Source organism: Arachis duranensis, chromosome 3 (assembly GCF_000817695.3).
Source record: "Arachis duranensis cultivar V14167 chromosome 3, aradu.V14167.gnm2.J7QH, whole genome shotgun sequence".
Taxonomy (NCBI): Eukaryota; Viridiplantae; Streptophyta; class Magnoliopsida; order Fabales; family Fabaceae; genus Arachis; species Arachis duranensis.
This window is the reverse complement of record NC_029774.3, coordinates 88,086,594-88,105,377: the sequence shown is the minus strand read 5'-3', so window position 1 is coordinate 88,105,377 and position 18,784 is coordinate 88,086,594.

The following is an 18,784-nucleotide window of genomic DNA, read 5'->3' as shown; positions in this document are numbered from 1 at the left end:
AGGAGCATTTCCACGTTTAAGCTCCAGTTTAACCTTAAACTGGAGCTTAAACGTGTTATATGGAACAGCTTGACCATGCCTTCTTCAAACATAAATAACTTGAGCTACAAAACTCCAAATGAGGTGATTCAAAATGCATTGGAAAGAAGACATCTAGAGCTTTCCAAGCATATATGGCATGCATGGTGGATACTAAAAATTGAGGGAGAAAACAGCCCCGTAATGTGCATAGAAGAGCATAGTACCAACATGCAATCAGGCCAGCTGACCTCTTCACCTTCCATGGAGTATAAGTCGAGTTGTAGAACTCCAAATGATGCGCTTCCAGTTGCATTGGAAAGTAGACATCCATAGCTTTCCAACGAGGTATAATAGTCCATATTTGGCATCAAATTGGCAAGGTTGACAAGAGAACAAAGTGACGACTCAAGAAAGGGAAGTGTTTCCACGTTTAACCTCCAGTTTGACCTCAAACTGGAGGTTAAACGTGTTCGACCATTTCCTTCCTCCAGGGTGTTTTCTTCATTCCACGTTTAACCTCCAGTTTGACCTTAAATTGGAGGTTAAACGCCAGAATGATGATTTGAACCAAGGGAGTATTCCACGTTTAACCTCTAGTTTAACCTTAAACTAGAGGTTAAACACCAGAAGCAAGAGAGGCACCAGGAGCATTCCACGTTTAACCTCTAGTTTGACCTCAAACTAGAGGTTAAACGTGTTCGACCATTTCCTTCCTCCAGGGTGTTTTCTTCATTCCACGTTTAAGTTTTAGTTTGACCTTAAACTGAAACTTAAACTTCAACTTAAACACCACTATTTGAAAAGGTTTCTGGGCCAATTATATTGAAGTTTAAGTTAGCAATTGAGCACAACTATTAACTTAAACTTATTATGGCATGAAACCCAATTGAATATCATGGTTTATGGGATTGGGCCTGAAGAATTGATGAGTCTGGAACTTCAAATTGTTGAGTCTTGTGTCATTACTTGTTTATCACTAAGTTTTCTCAATGAATGTTACAGAATTAGATCACAACCTCATCAGGATTATGGACCATAAGCCTAAAGCAAAAGGAAATCAAGGAAAGGCCTCAAAGCCCAAGAAACACAACAGAAGCTCAATTTAGAAAGTGTATAAATAGGATAGAATTGAAGTTAGTTGAAAAAAAGAAGAACCTTTTGACACTTTACAATTTTTCATACTGTAATTGAATTGAGAGCTATGACTCACTAAACTCCTTTCATTGGGTTAGGGAGCTTTGTTGAATTTCAATGGATCAATAATAGTTTTATCTTCTTTTTCAATCTTTTCTCTTGAATTTTGTTAGAAAGCTTCTCGATCTAATTCCATTGGGTAATTGTCTTGGGAAAGAAATTACCCATAACTGGAATCCTTCGGAACCTTGGGAAAGGAATGGAGGATTCATGCTAGAGAAGCTTTCTCACAGTGAATTGGATTGGGATTTGGATGGATATTGTGACATGTAATCCTACCAAATTGTGGTCCATGAAGCTGTGTGGTATAATCAGTGATCAAGCTTCATCTCTTCTTATGAACATTTAAACCAAGGGATTGGGAATTTGTTTGTTTTTAGAGAGAATTGGTGAGCCAAGGGATTGGGATCCAATCATATAAGATTGCCAAGCAAAATTCAATGAATGCATTGGTTGAGGAAGAGATAAAAATGTTTTGATTCGGAGATCTCAATATCTCCTAACACCCAATGAACTCCATTCTCTGATCTATCCTTTTCCATTTACATTCTGCAATTTCAATTTATGCAATCACCCCAATTCCCTTTTAATTTCAGCAATTTAACTTCTAGCACTTTAATTCTCGCAATTTAAGATTCAGTCATTTCAATTCCTTGCAATTTACGTGCAATTTCCTAAAATCGTAGCTTTCAAGTTTATAGCACATCAGGGACCTGAGCAAAAATCTGATTCAGAGGCTAAAAAAGGACTGCAAATGCTGTTGGATTCTGACCCTCCTGCACGCGAAATGGATTTTCTGGAGATACAGAAGCCCAATTGGTGAGCTCTTAATTGTGTTGGAAAGTAGACATCTTGGGCTTTCCAAAAATATATAATAGTCTATACTTTGCCCGAGATTTGATAGCGCACACTTGCATTTAAACGCCGGCTTTTTACCTTTTTCTGGCGTTAAATGCCAGAACTGGCATAAAAGTTGGAGTTAAACACCCAAACTGGCACCAAAGCTGGCGTTTAACTCCAGGAATAGCCTATGCACGTGAAAGCTTCAATGCTCAGCCCAAACAAACACCAAGTAGGTCCCAAAAGTGGATTTCTGCACTATCTATCTTAGTTTACTCATTTTCTGTAAACCTAGATTACTAGTTGAGTATAAAAACTACATTTAGAGATTTATTTTGTACCTCATGACATTTTACATCTGAATTTGTATCTTCTACGGCATGAGTCTCTAAACCTCGTGGTTAGGGTGTGGAGCTCTGCTGTGTCTCGATGGATTAACGCAATTATTTCTATTTTCTATTCAATCACGCTTGTTTCTATTCTAAGATATTCATTCACACTTTAACATGATGAATGTGATGATCCGTGACACTCATCACCATTCTCAACTTATGAATGTGTGCCTGACAATCACTTCCGTTCTACCTTAGATTGAGTGTGTATCTCTTGGGTTCCTGGTTCACGAGTTTGATTGCCTCTCCTGACAACAGAGTGTTCAAATCTGTGCAACCAGAGTCTTCGTGATATAAGCTAGAATCAATTGGCAGCACACTGGAGATCCGAAAAGTCTAAACCTTATCTGTGGTATTTCGAGTAGGAACTGAGATGGGGTGACTGTGACGAGCTTCAAACTCACAAATGTTGGGCGCAGTGACAGTGTGCAAAAGGATCAATGGATCCTATTCCAGCACGAGTGAGAATCGACAGATGATTTGCCCTACAGAACTCGTAGTTGGACCATTTTCACTGAGATGACGGATGGTAGCTATTGACAATAGTGATCCACCAACATACAGCTTGCTGATGCCAGGGCATCTAGGCCAGTTTCACTGACCTTTTCTTTACTGTTTTAATGTAGTTTCATGCATTTTCTTAGGAAATAAGCAAGTTTTAGATAAAAGAACACTTACATCTTGATTTAGACAAATATTGTGAATTTTACATTATTTCATGAGAATTATGCAAGGAATGAATGTTAGATTGGATAATGCATGATTTCATGACTTGGATTAGAGCTTTGATGCACGTTATTTGTGTAATTTCAGGATAAAGGAAGCAAGGAAGAGCCACGTTAGCATCCATGTTAACCTAGTTAACGTAGGTACTAACGTGGAATAGGGACAAGCCTACAGCGTTAATGAGAAAAGTGGACACCAGTAACGCCCTTGAAGCCATCATGAGCCACGTTAATTGCCACGTTAACTACATTAACGTGGTAGTTAACGTGGAGACAAAAAAGACTCCAACGTTAGTGGTAATTGTGATCATCACTAACGCTCCAAGATGTGGCAATGAACCACGTTAAGAGCCACGTTAACTAAGTTAACGTGGACTCTAACGTGGAAGAGAGGAACAATGCCAACGTTAGTGACACTCACCTTTGTCACTAACGTTGGATCAAGCTTGCATTGCCCACGTTAGTGGTCACATTAAGACCACTAACATGAAAGTTAACGTGGAGTTGAAGTTGATGAGCCAACATTAGTGACACTCACCTTTGTCACTAACATTGGGATGGCATTCATAACCACGTTAAGAGCCACGTTAACTTAGTTAACGTGAGCTCTAACGTGGGGACTAGGGGCCCAAGGCAACGTTATTGGGAAAGGTGAGTCCCAATAATGCTTGCAAAGGTTTGTAAGGCAACGTTAATGGTCACGTTAGTACCACTAACGTTGGAGTTAACGTGGGCCATGTGGTGAGAACGTTAGTGAGAAAAGTGATTGTGACGTTGAGATTTTTGCTAGTAAAGAATTTTATAAAAATAGTCACATTGTAGATATAGATTCTAAACCAACAGAAATCCCTTCGTGCAAACATTTTGGTTGTCACAAGTAACAAACCCCTTTAAAAATTGATAACCGGGTATTTAAACCTCGGGTCGTCTTCTCAAGGAATTGTAGGGAGGTATGTTCTTATTATTGGTTTTGGAGATTGTAAGTTGGGGTTGAGAATGAAGAATTAATATGGCAAATAATTTAAATGGCAATTAAAATAAATAAATACTGTAAAGCAAACCCTTTGGCAAGGTATGAGAAATTGGAAGTCCAGACTTAGTTATTCTTATCAATAATAATGAAAGTTGAATCTTAATTCCACTTAGTTAACCTTTGCTAAAGCAAAGGAAAGTCAAGGGACTAATTAGTTTGACCTTCGAATCCTATTTATTTCCTAAGAAAAGGTTGGGATTATTGAAGTTCAGTTCAATTAGCAAAGATAACAGTTATCAATTATGTTGAGCTAAGATAACTCCTGAGTTACTAATTTCTTAACCAAGACCAAAAGGAAAAGGAATTAAATCTACTGGAATAAAAATGTTTTCAGATTGGGAATAATCAATAATATAAATAAAAGAAAGCAATATTAACTGAAATACCTCAAATAACATTAATTCGAAAGAGTAATCCGTAACATAGAAGAATTCATAAACTAAATTGAGAAAACAAGTAATGAAAAAGGAATATTGAACTTGATAAAAAGAGAGAGGAGATAATCTCTCTCCAACTAAACCTAAATCATGGAAAGTGACTAAAATTCGGAGACTCTCTTGAATGGATGCATTCCCCCACTTCATAACCTCTGGTCTATGCCTTCTGAACTTGGATTTGGGCCAAAAAAGGCTTCAGAATTCACTATGAGCTTTTTCTGCAATTTCTGGTGCGTGGCCTCTGTCACGCGTCCGTGTGGGTCATGCGATCGCGTCAATTGGAGTTTTCCTTGTCGCGCGGTTGCGTCAGTCATGCGGCCGCGTTGCTGCTTTTCGCTCTTGGCACACGGTCGCATTGTCCATGTGATCGCGTGGATGCCAGTTTCTCCAAAGCTCCGTTTTACGCTTTCCTTCCATTTTTGTATGTTTCCTTTCCATCCTTTGAGTCATTCCTGCCTTAGAAGATCTGAAACTACTCAACAAACAAATCACGGCATCGAATGATAATAAAGGGTAATTAAAATAATTAATTTTAAAGCATAGGAAACATGTTTTTCACATACAGCACATAATAAGAAAGGAAAAGTAAAACCATGCAATTAATATGAATAAGTGGGTGAAGGATTGAATAAATCACTCAAACTAAGCACAAAATATATCACAAAATATGGGTTTATCAGATTGCCACTAACGTTCTCGAACCCATAATGTCACTCAGCGTTAACGCCACTAACGCCCCAAGCCAAAGTCCATGCTTACATCACTTTCTCTCTGCAACTAAAGCTGAGTCCACTGAAGATTCCCAATTGCCTCAACTTAAGATCAAAGGCCCATATCCAAGACTTGTAGAATTGACTAGAAGACCAAGAAGAGTGGTATATATAGGAGTAGTTTTGAACTAAAAAAAAGGTTGGCACATTGGAGAAAACCACACTCTGTATATTTTACTTTTCTGCAACTTCTAGAGTTAGAATGTATCTTTCTTCTTCTTCATTTCCATTTTCCAGAGCTATGAACAACTAAACCCCTTTCATTGGGTTAGGGAGCTCTGTTGTAATTTGATGGATTAATCATAGTTTTCATTATTCTTCTTCTTTCTTTTCTCTTGATCTTACTAGAAAGCTTTCGATCTTTGTCTAATTAGGTTGTTATCTTGGGAAAGAAACTCTCCATAATTGGATCTCCTCTGAGCCTTGGAAAAGGGATGAGGAGATCATGCTAGAAATGCTTTCTCATGTTGGACCAAATTGGTGCTTGGATGGGTATAGTGACATATAACCCTACCAACACTTTGATTTGGAAATACATGTGGTATAATCAGTGATCATACCTCATCTCTTCTCATGAGCAATTAAATCAAGGAATTGAGCAATTGTTCAAGTTTAGAGAGATTTGATTGCCAAGGAATTGGGATTCAATCACTTAAGATTGCCAAGGAGATTAATGAATGCGTTGATTGCGGAAGAGATGAGAATGAACTTGATCCGGAGAATGCAACACCTCCTGAATCCAACGATTTCCCCATTTCTGATATTACCCATTCTCTTTACTTTCTGTCATTTAATTTCATGCTAATCACCCTAATTCCCCATTTAAGATTCTGCACTTTATTTTCTATCATTTACTTTCCTGCCATTTAATTTTCTACAATTCTATATCCACTTTCTGCTTAGCTCAACTAGAGCTTTCTTCCAATTAAAATTGCTTGACCAATCAATCCCTATGGGATTCGATCTCACTCTATTGTGAGTTTTTACTTGACGACAACTCGGTATACTTGCTGAAGGAAATTTGTTGAGAGACAAATTCCCATTCATAACTTGCCATGGAAGGAGCCTTGCGTGCGTGAAGAAGACAACTATATGAAAGCAGAGATTCAGAAGACAAAGCATCTCCATTACTGCATAACAAGTATTATTCATTTCATGTTCTTTTACTTTTTTACAAACAAAACTCTTTTCATTATTAATCTCCTGACTAAGGTTTACAAGATAACCATAGATTGCTTCAAGTCGACAATCTCCATGGGATCGGCCCTTACTCACGTAAGGTATTACTTGGACAACCCAGTGCACTTGCTGGTTAGTGGCACCGGAGTTGTGAAAAGTGTGAATCACAATTCCGTGCACTAAGTTTTTGGCGCCGTTGCAGGGGATTGTTCGAGTTTGGAAAACTGACGGTTCATCTTGTTACTTAGATTAGGAAAAATTTGTCTTTTTGGTTTAGAGTCTTTTATTTTATTTTCAAAAAAAAATTCAAAAATATCATTTTTCTTTATTAATCTTTAATTTTATTTGAGTTTAGTTTCATGTTTTAAATTTGGTGACAATTGCATGTGGTTATTTTCTTTCAATTTTTCGAGTTGTTCTTGATTATTTTCCTTGTTTGATCTTTGAATTTTCTTGTTTGGTGTCTTTTCTTGTTTTTCCTATGTATTTTCAAATTATTAGTATCTAGAGTATAAAAATTTTTATGTTTGGTATTCCTTGGTATTTTCCCTCCAAATTTTTCGAAAAATTTTAAGTCTTGTGTCTTTTATTGTTTTTCTCTTTCCTTATTAAATTCAAAAAAATCAAAAAAAATATCTTTCCTTTATTTACTCATAATTTTCAAATTCCTTGAGTTGATTTAGTCAAAATTTTTAAAATTTTGTAGTTTCTTGTTAGTCAAGTTAAAATTTTAATTTTTAAAATTATCTTCTTAAACCTTTTTCAAAACAAACTCTTTTTCAATTTTCTCTTTTTATTTTTTTTTTGAAAATCCTTCATAAAAATTTTCAAAATCTTTTTCTTTTCTTACATACAATTTTTGAATCTGTTGTCTTGGTTCACTAAATTGATTGAAAACTTTTAAGTTTGGTGTTTCATTGTTAAGAAAGTTTCAATCTTTAAAATTTTAAGATCATATCTTTCTCAAAACTTTCTAACCTCTTTCTCTCTCTTCACTTTTCGAAAATCCTCACCCAAAATCTTTCATTTATTTTATTTTATTTTATTTTATCTTCTTTTATTTTTGGTTTTCTAAAAAAAATTTAAATAATAAATATAATATTTCTATCTCCAATCCACATCATCTCCCTTTCTCCATCATAGACCTAAGTGGAAATGAACAGTCCAGAAGGACTATGGGGTCATATGCTAATCCCACTACTGCTTCATATGGGAGTAGTATCTGTATACCCCCCATAAGAGCTAACACTTTTGAGCTAAATCCTCAGCTCATTATCATGGTACAGCAAAATTGCCAGTATTTCGGTCTTCTACAGGAAGAACCTAATGAGTTTCTGGCATAGTTCTTACAAATTGCTGACACAGTACGTGATAAGGAAGTGGATCAGGATGTCTATAGATTATTGCTGTTTCTATTTGCTGTAAAAGACCAAACTAAGAGGTGGTTAAATAACCAACCCAAAGCCAGCATATGAACATGGAAACAGTTGTCAGACAAATTCCTGAATCAATATTTCCCTCCAAAAAGGATAACATAGCTAAGGCTGGACATCCAAGGCTTTAAACAAGAGGATAATAAATCTCTTTATGATGCCTGGGAGAGGTACAAAGAGATGCTAAGGAAGTGCCCCTCTAAAATGTTTTCAGAATGGGTGCAGTTAGACATATTCTATTACGGGCTTACAGAAAAAGCCCAGATATCTCTAGACCACTCAGCTGGTGGATCTATACACATGAGAAAGACAATTGAAGAGGGTCAAGAGCTCATTGATACAGTTGCTAGAAATCAGCATCTGTACTTAAGCAATGAATCCTCCATGAAAGAAAAAGCTAAGGCAGTATTCACTGAACTTGGTCCTCTAGAACAAGTTGATGAACTCAATCAGCAATTATGTTTTCTAACAAAACAGCTAGCAGAATTCAAAGAGATGCTACAAGAAACCAAAGATGCTAACCAGAATATGGAAAAATAATTGAATCAAACAAAATAGCAGTTATCCAAACAGATGACAGAAGAGTGCCAAGCTGTTCATTTAAGGAGTGGGAAGACATTAAATACCTTAACTTAAAGTAGCAAAAAGCCAAGAAAGGAACAATTGACAGAGGATGAGCAAATTACTGCCCAAAATCCCTTTGAGGACAGTAAGAGTCCAGAGAGGAATACTTCTGGCGTTCAAACACCAGAAAAGGGTAAAGAATTGGCGTTAAAGGCCCAGTGGGTGTCCAGTTCTGGCGTTCAAACGCCAGAAAAGGGTGGGAATTTGGCATTAAACGCCCATCCAGCCCCCAATCCTGGCATTCAAACACCAATGAGGGATCAGACACCTGCAAGTGCTGATAGTAACCCCTCTAAGAAGGCTTCTCCAACCACCTCTGTAGGAAATAAACCTGCAGTAACTAAGGTTGAAGAATACAAAGCCAAGATGCCTTATTCTCAGAAACTCCGACAAGCGGAACAGGATAGACAATTTGCCCGCTTTTCAGACTATCTCAGGAATCTTGAAATCAAGATTCCATTTGCAGAGGCACTTGAGCAAATACCTTCTTATGATAAGTTCATGAAAGAGATCTTAAGCCACAAGAAGGATTTGAGAGAGATTGAAAAAGTTTTTCTCACTGAAGAATGTAGTGCAGTCATTTTAAAGAGCTTACCAGAGAAGCTTAAAGATACTTGAAGCTTTATGATACCATGCACATTAGAGGGTACTTGTACCAAAATAGCTTTATGTAATCTTGAAGCAAGTATCAACCTAATACCTGCATCCACTATCAGAAAGCTTGGCTTGACTGAAGAAGTCAAACCAACCCGAATATGCCTCCAACTTGCTGATGGCTCCATTAAATATCCATCAGGCGTAATTGAGGACATGATTGTCAAGGTTGGGCCATTTGCCTTTCCCACTGACTTTGTAGTGCTGGAAATGGAAGAGCACAGAGTGCAACTCTCATTCTAGGAAGACCTTTCCTAGCAACTGGATGAACCCTCATTGATGTCCAAAAAGGGGAGGTGACCCTGAGAGTCAATAAGGATGAGTTTAAGTTCAATGCTGTCAAAGCTATGCAGCATCCAGACACATCAAAAGACTGTATGAGGGTTGATATTATTGACTCTCTGGTGGAAGAAGTCAATATGACTGAGAGTCTCAAATCAGAGCAAGAGGACATCTTTAAAGATGTTCAGCCTGATTTGGAGGAATCAGAGAAAACAGAAAAACCCCTGAAAACTCCTCATGAAGAGGATAAGCCTCCTAAACCCGAGCTCAAACCACTACCACTATCCCTGAAATATGCGTTTTTGGGAGAGGATGCAACTTTTCCTGTGATCATAAGCTCTGCCTTCGAACCACAGGAAGAGAAAGCACTACTTCAGGTGCTAAAGACACACAAGACAGCTCTTGGGTGGTCCATAAGTGATCTTAAGGGCATTAGCCCAGCTAGATGCATGCACAAGATCCTATTGGAGGATGATGCTAAGCCAGTGGTTCAACCACAGAGGCGGCTAAACCCGACCATGAAGGAAGTGGTGCAAAAAGAGGTTACTAAATTACTCGTGGTTGGAATTATTTATCCTATTTCTGATAGCCCCTGGGTGAGCCCTGTCCAAGTCATCCCAAGGAAGGGAGGTATGACAGTGACTCATAATGAAAAAAATGAACTGGTTCCTACAAGAACAGTTACAGGGTGGCGTATGTGTATTGACTACAGAAGGCTCAATACTGCCACCATAAAGGATCATTTTCGTTTACCATTCATAGACCAGATGCTAGAAAGACTAGCAGGTCATGACGATTACTGCTTTTTGGATGACTATTCAGGCTATAACCAAATTGCAGTAGATCCTCAAGATCAAGAGAAAACAGCATTCACATGTCCATCTGGAGTATTTACCTGCAGAAAGATGCCATTTGGTATGTGCAATGCACCTGCAACCTTTCAGAGATGCATGCTCTCTATTTTCTCTGATATGGTAGAAAATTTTCTGGAAGTCTTTATGGATGACTTCTCAGTATTTGGAGACTCATGCAGCTCCTGTCTTGATCATTAGCTCTTGTTCTGAAAAGGTGCCAAGAGACTAACCTGGTTTTAAATTGGGAAAAATGTCACTTTATGGTGACTGAAGGAATTGTCCTTGGACATAAAATTTCGAACAAAGGAATAGAGGTAGATCAAGCTAAGGTAGAGGTAATTGAAAAATTACCGCCACCCACCAATGTTAAGGCAATCAGAACCTTTCTGGGACATGCAAGATTCTACAGGAGGTTTATAAAGGATTTTTCAAAAATTGCAAAACCTCTGAGTAATCTGCTAGCTGCTAATACACCATTTGTCTTTGACACAGAGTATTTGCATGCCTTTGAGACTTTGAAGGCTAAGTTGGTCACAGCACCTGTCATTTCTGCACTAGACTGGACATTACCATTCGAATTAATGTGTGATGCCAGTGACAATGCTATTGGTGCAGTATTAGGACAAAGGCATAACAAGCTTCTACAAGTTATTTACTATGCCAGCCGTGTTCTAAATGACGCGCAGAAGAATTACACAACCACAGAAAAAGAGCTGCTTGCAGTGGTATATGCCATTGACAAGTTTAGATCCTATTTAGTAGGATCAAAAGTGATTGTGTACACTGACCATGCTGCTCTCAAATATCTACTCACAAAGCAGGATTCAAAACCCATGCTCATAAGATGGGTGTTGCTTCTGCAAGAGTTTGATATAGAAATAAGAGACAGAAAAGGGACAGAGAACCAAGTAGCTGATCACCTATCCCGGATAGAACCAGTAGCAGGGGGCATCTCTTCCCCTGACTGAAATCTCTGAAACCTTTACGGATGAGCAACTCTTTGCCATTCAGAAAATACCATGGTTTGCAGACATTACAAACTATAAGGCTGTAACATTCATACCCAAAGAGAATAGTAGACAACAAACGAAAAAATTAATTTCAGATGCAAAGTACTACTTGTGGGATGAATCATATCTCTTTAAGAGATGTACAAATGGAATGATCCGCAAATGCGTGCCTAGAGAAGAAGCACAGAAGATCCTATGGCATTGTTGTGGATCACAATATGGAGGACATTGATGAGCGGATATTTTATACGCTTTTTGGGGATAATTTCATGTAGTTTTTAGTATGTTTTACTTAGTTTTTAGTATATTTTTATTAGTTTTTAGGCAAAATTCATATTTCTGGAGTTTACTATGAGTTTGTGTGTTTTTCTGTGATTTCAGGTATTTTCTGGCTGAAATTGAGGGAGATGAGCAAAAATCTGATTCAGGCTGAAAAGGACTGCTGATGTTGTTGGATTCTGACCTACCTGGACGCGAAATAGATTTTTTGGAGCAACTACAGTCCAATTGGCGCGCTCTCAATTGCGTTGGAATGTAGACATCCAAGGCTTTCCAGCAATATATAATAGTCTATACTTTGCTTGAAGATAAATGATGTAAATTGGCGTTTAATTCCAGTTCCATGTTCCATTCTGGTGTTAAACGCCAGAAACAGGTTACCAGTTAGAGTTAAACGCCCAAAATAGGTTACAACCTATTGTTTAACTCCAGAAACAGCCCATGCACATGAAAAGCTCAAGTCTCAGCCCCAGCACACACCAAGTGGGTCCCAGAAGTGGATTTCTGCACTATCTATTTTAGTTTACTCATTTTCTGTAAACCTAGGTTACTAGTTTAGTATTTAAACAACTTTTAGAGATTTATTTTGTATCTTATGACATTTTAGATCAAAAATTTGTACTTTTTGACGGCATGAGTCTCTAAACTCCATTGTTGGGGGTGAGGAGCTCTGTTGTGTCTCGATGAATTAATGCAATTACTTATGTGTTCCATTCAAACATGCTTGTTTCTATCTAAGATATTTAATAGTACTTAACCTTGATGAATGTGATGATCTGTGACACTCATCACCATTCTCAACCTATGAATGCGTGCCTGACAACCACCTTTGTTCTACATTAGATTGAATGAGTATCTCTTGGATTCTTTAATCAGAGTCTTCGTGGTATAAGCTAGAATCTATTGGCAGCATTCTTGAGAATCCGGAAAGTCTAAACCTTGTCTGTGGTATCCTGAGGAGGATTTAGGGATTGAATGACTGTGACGAGCTTCAAACTCACAAGGGTTAGGCGTAGTGACAGACGCAAAAGGATCAATGGATCCTATTCCAGCATGAGTGAGAACCGACAGATGATTAGTCGTGCGGTGATAGCGCACCTGGACCATTTTCACTGAGAAGACGGATGGTAGCCATTGACAACGGTGATCCACCAACACACAGCTTGCCATAGGAGGAATCTTGCGTCCGTGAAGAAGAAGACAGGGGGAAAGCAGAGATTCAGAAGACAAAGCATCTCTAAAACTCCAACATATTCTCCATTACTACATAACAAGTATTATTTAATCTATGCTCTCTTGTTCATTTGCAAGTCAACTGATAATTATAATTGATATCCTGACTAAGAGTTACAAGATAACTATAGCTTGCTTTAAGCCAACAATCTCCGTGGGATCGACCCTTACTCACGTAAGGTATTACTTGGACGACCCACTGCACTTGCTGGTTAGTGGTACGAATTGTGAAAAGTGTGATTTACAATTTCGTGCACCAAGTTTTTGGCGCTGTTGCCGGGAATTGTTCGAGTTTGAAGCCGGGGATTGTTTGAGTTTGAACAACTGACGGTGAATCTAATTGCTTAGATTAGGAAAATTTTGTCTTTTGGGTCAGAGTCTTTTATTTTCTTTTCAAAAATTTTTCAAAAATATTATTTTTCTTTATTAATTTTTAGTTTCTCCATGAGTTTAGTGTCATGTTTTAAGTTTGGTGTCAATTGCATGCTTTTCTTTGTCTTTCAATTTTCGAATTGCATGTTCTTTGTTCTTCCTTGATCTTCAAGTTGTTCTTGTCAATTTTTCTTGTTTGATCTTTAGTTTTTTTTGTTCAATGTCCTTTCTTGTTTTTCTTGTGCTTTTTCAAAATATCAGTTTTCAAAAAAATTTATATATATTAAAAATACTTTTTTAAAAACACGTTAAATTTATAGCTCAGTTGACTAGACCGGGTGCTTATGTTCTTGGTAATTGGGTATCTTCCTTTTAAAAACTTTTTCAAAAATAATTTTTCTTTGATTAAATCTTGTGCCAAACTTTAAGTTTGGTGTTCACTTGTTAATCTTTCTTTAGTTTTCGAAAATTCTATTTTGGTTTTCTAAATATTTTATGTTTGGTATTCTTTCTTTTGTTCTTGTTGTTCTTGAGTCTTCTTTGTGTTTTGATCTTAAAATTTTTAAGTTTGGTGTGCCTTGGTGTTTTTCCTCCAAAATTTTCAAAAACAAGGAGCATTGGATCTAAAAATTTTAAGTCTTGTGTCTTTTGTGTGTTCTTCTCTTTCATAATAAAATTCAAAAATAAAAAAATATATTTTCCTTTAATTTCTCATAATTTTCGAATTACTTGGGTTGACTTTGTCAAAATTTTTCAAATCATATCCTTTTAAGATTTTTTTTAAAATCATATCTTTTTTCAAAAAATATCCTAACCACTTTCTCTCTCTTCACTTTTTCGAAAATCCTCATAAAATATTTTCAATTATTTTTTATTTTTTTATTTTTATTGTAGTTTTTTATTTTATTTTATTTTATTATTTCAAAAATTATTTTTATATAATAAAATAAATAAAATAAATCGACATCATCTCCCTTTCTCCATCATGGACCTAAGTGGAAATGAGCAGTCCAGAAGGACTCTCGGATCATATGCTAACCCCACTACTGCTTTATATGTGAGTAGTATCTGTATACCCTCCATCGGAGTCAGTAGTTTTGAGTTGAATCCTCAGCTCATTATCATGGTGCAGCAAAGTTGCCAGTATTCCGGTCTTCCACAGGAAGAATCTACAGAGTTTCTAGCACAGATTTTACAAATTACTGATACAGTACATGATAAGGAAGTAGATCAGGATGTCTATAGATTGTTACTGTTTCCATTTGCTGTAAAAGACCAAGCTAAGAGGTGGTTAAATAACCAACCTAAGGCTAGCATAAGGACATGGAAACAGCTTTCAGAAAAATTTCTGAATCAATATTTCCCTCCAAAACGGATGACACAGCTAAGGTTGAACATCCAAGGCTTTAAACAAGGAGATAATGAATCTCTTTATGATGCCTGGGAGAGATATAGAGAGATGCTAAGAAAATGCCCCTCTGAAATGTTTGGACATCTTCTATTATGGGCTTACAGAGAAAGCTTAGATGTCTTTGGACCACTCAGCTGGTGGATCTATACACATGAGAAAGACAATTGAAGAAGCTCAAGAGCTCATTGATATAGTTGCCAGAAATCAGCATCTGTACCTAAGTAGTGAGTCTTCCATGAAAGAAGAGGCTAAAACAGTAACTGCTAAACTCAGTCCTGCAAAACAAGTTACTGAATTCAATTAGCAATTAGATTTTCTAACAAAACAGCTAGCCGAATTCAAGGAGATACTACAAGACACAAGAATGGTTAATATGAATATGGAAGTATAGTTGAAGCAAACAGAACAGCACTTATCAAAACAAATAACAAAAGAGTGCCAAGCAGTTCAATTAAGAAGTGGGAAAACAATAAATACCTCACTTCAAGGACGCAGGAAACCAATAAATGAACAAACAGCTACCCAAAATCCCTCTGAGGACAATAAGAGCCCAGAGATGAATAATTCTGGTGCTCAAACGCCAGAAAAGGGTGAAGAGCTGGTGTTAAACGCCCAACCCATGCTCAGTTCTAGCATTCAAACGCCACAAACAGGCAAGGAGTTGTGATGAGCCGATAATTTATACGCTTTTTGGCATTGTTTTTAGTATGCTTTTAGTATGTTTTAGTTAGTTTTTATTATATTTTTATTATTTTTTATTTAAAATTCACTTTTCTGGACTTTACTATAAGTTTGTGTGTTTTTCTGTGATTTCAGGTATTTTCTGGCTGAAATTGAGGGACCTGAGCAAAAATCTGATTCAGAGGCTGAAAAGGGCTGCAGATGTTTTTGGATTCTGACCTCCCTGCACTCGAAGTGGATTTTCGGGAGCTACAAAAGCCCAATTGGCGCGCTCTCAACTTCGTTGAAAGGTAGACATCCAGGGCTTTCCAGCAATATATAATAGTCCATACTTTTCCCGAGATTTGATGGCCTAAACAGGCGTTCCAAGTCAGCTTCAGAATTCCCGGCATTAAACGCCAGAACTGGCACAAAAGTGGGAGTTAAACGCCCAAACTGGCACAAAAGCTGGCGTTTAACTCCAAGAAAAGTCTCTACACATGGAAGCTTCCATGCTCAGCCAAAGCACACACCAAGTGGGTCCGAAAGTGGATTTTTACGTCATTTACTCATTTCTGTAAACCCTAGGCTACTAGTTCTCTATAAATAGGACCTTTTGCTATTGTATTTGGAGAATCTTTCAATCTTCGGATCATCTTTTGATCAGGTTTTTATTATTGAACCCTCTTTGGGAGGCTGGCCATTCGGCCATGCCTAGACCTTGTTCTTATGTATTTTCAACGGTAGAGTTTCTACACACCATAGATTAAGGTGTGGAGCTCTGCTGTACCTTGAGTATTAATGCAATTACTATTGTTCTTCTATTTAATTCAGCTTATTCTTGTTCTAAGATATCACTTGTTCCTCAACTTGATGAATGTGATGACCCGTGACACTCATCATCATTTTCACCTATGAACGCGTGCCTGACAACCACCTCCGTTCTACCTTAGATTGAGTGGATATCTCTTGGATTCCTTAATCAAAATCTTCGTGGTATAAGCTAGAATCCATTGGCGGCCATTATTGAGAATCCGAAAGGTCTAAACCTTGTCCGTGGTATTCTGAGTAGGATTCAGGGATTGAATGACTGTGACGAGCTTCAAACTCACGATTGTGGGGTGTTAGTGACAGACGCAAAAGAATCACTGGATTCTATTCCGACATAATCGAGAACCGACAGATGAATAGCCGTGCTGTGACAGAGCGCGTTGAACATTTTCACTGAGAGGACACGACTGTAGCCATTGACAACGGTGATGCCCAACATACAGCTTGCCATGGAAAGGAGTAAGAAGGATTCGATGAAGACAGTAGGAAAGCAGATAGATGGAAGGGACAATGCATCTCCATACGCTTATCTGAAATTCTCACCAATGAATTACATAAGTATCTCTATCTTTATTTTATGTTTTATTCATCTTTTAATTATCAATCCTCCATAACCATTTGAATCCGCCTGACTGAGATTTACAAGATGACCATAGCTTGCTTCATACCAACAATCTCCGTGGGATCGACCCTTACTCGCGTAAGGTTTATTACTTGGACGACCCAGTGCACTTGCTGGTTAGTTGTGCGAAGTTGTGATAAAGAGTTGAGATTGCAATTGAGCGTACCATGTTGATGGCGCCTGTTCCGGGGGTTACCTGAAACGTGTAGCTCGGTCGTCTGGCAAGACCCGAGGTGAGGGTGCTGTGACCCGAGCTTGATGTGCCGAGCGGCTGGTGGTTGTACCTGCAATGACACTCCGATGCTTAAGTTAGCATGGGTCCAAGCAGATATTGAGTAGAATTAGAGTATGAGTTATACCTGGGTGTTCCAGTGTATTTATAGTAGCTGGCCGTGATCTTCCCTGGATAAGATATTCTTATCTTATCTTATCTTTTGGGAGTTTTATCTCTATCTTTGCGGAACCGCCTTCCCTAGGCCTTTTCGGCCTTTAGGTTTTGGGCTTCGTTCCTTCTGATGGGCCTTCTTTGGCTTATTTGTCCGAGGTCCGACCTCAGGCGTGGGCCTTGGGACGAGGTCGGACCTTCTATGAACTTCCCGAGTTTGGGGAGCTCGGTCAGGGTATGAACAGTGCCCCTGCCCGAGTTCGTCCTTTTTGAGAGGTCGAGCTCGGGCATAGTTCAAAATTTTCAAAAAATGGCCGTTTTCAGCATTTATTGCTTTTTACCGTTTCTCCTCGATTTCCGTTCGGGCTCTGTGAAGGCATTATTTATTTGCCCCTTTCCTCATTTTCTTCGTTTATTCTGTTCCCTTTCCATTTTCTGAGTTTTCGCCACCTCTCTTTCGAGCGCCGCTCCTTTTTTGTTCTTTTTCTCCGATTCTTTCTGTGCGTTTTTCCGGGGTTTCCTCTGCGCCGCCGTTTTCGTTCTCCTTGCATCGGAGCTCGTCGTCTTCTTCCTTTCTTTCCAGGTTTGTTCTCGTCTTCTTTTTCTTTGCGCACATATGCTTCTGTTTCTTTTTTCTTCTATGCCTGGGTTTGTCCCGAAAAGAGGCGCCGCCATTGCTTTGGTTGTTTGTAATGGGGGGGGGCTCTTTTCTCTTGGTATTTTGTTTTCGGGTTTCTGTTTTTTCTTCTAAAAGAACTTGGTTTTCTCGCCTTGCTGAATGGGTTTTTGTTGTCTGCCTTTATGTGATTTTTGCTTTGCTGTTGTATTCTTCTTTGTAGGCAAGATTTTTATGTCTCGAAAGGTTCTGCAAGCGATGTCGACTAAGATTCCGAGTGGTCTTGGTTGGGTAGATCCTGTTCCTTTAAGAGTCCCTTCTGTGGTAGATTCTGAATATTTAGCTAGGTTTCGTAGGCAATGTAGCATATGTGAAGATAGAGAGTCTGAGAGGGATTATGAGTTAGTAGCCCCGGATTCTGAGGAGAGAGTGTGCTTCCCGCCTTTAGACAGTTCCGAGAAGCTTTTCTTTTACGCTTATGATTGCTTTTTTTCTAAGCTGAGTGTCCGACTTCCTTTTACCGACCTGGAGTCCGAGGTGTTGTGGTCTTGTAACCTTGCCCCTACGCAGCTCCATCCAAATTCCTGGGCATTTTTAAAGCTGTTCCAACTTTTGTGTCAATTTTTGGGTGTCCCTCCCTCTATTTCTCTTTTTTCCTACTTGTTTGTGTTGACGAAGCCGGGGTCGGGTGGAGGGAAGGTATCTTGGGTCTCTTTTAGGGCTAACCAGGGAAGAAAGTTTTGTACCCTGTATGATGAGTCCTTTCACGATTTTAAAAACTTTTATTTCAAGGTCCGGGCTACTGGGGACGTCCGACCTTTCTTTCTAGATGAGAATGGGGAGCCTTCTTTTCCTCTTTGTTGTAGTGTCTGTTAAGTATACCTTTGAGAGTCTAGATGAGGTGGAGCAGGCTTTTGTGGGTGTGGT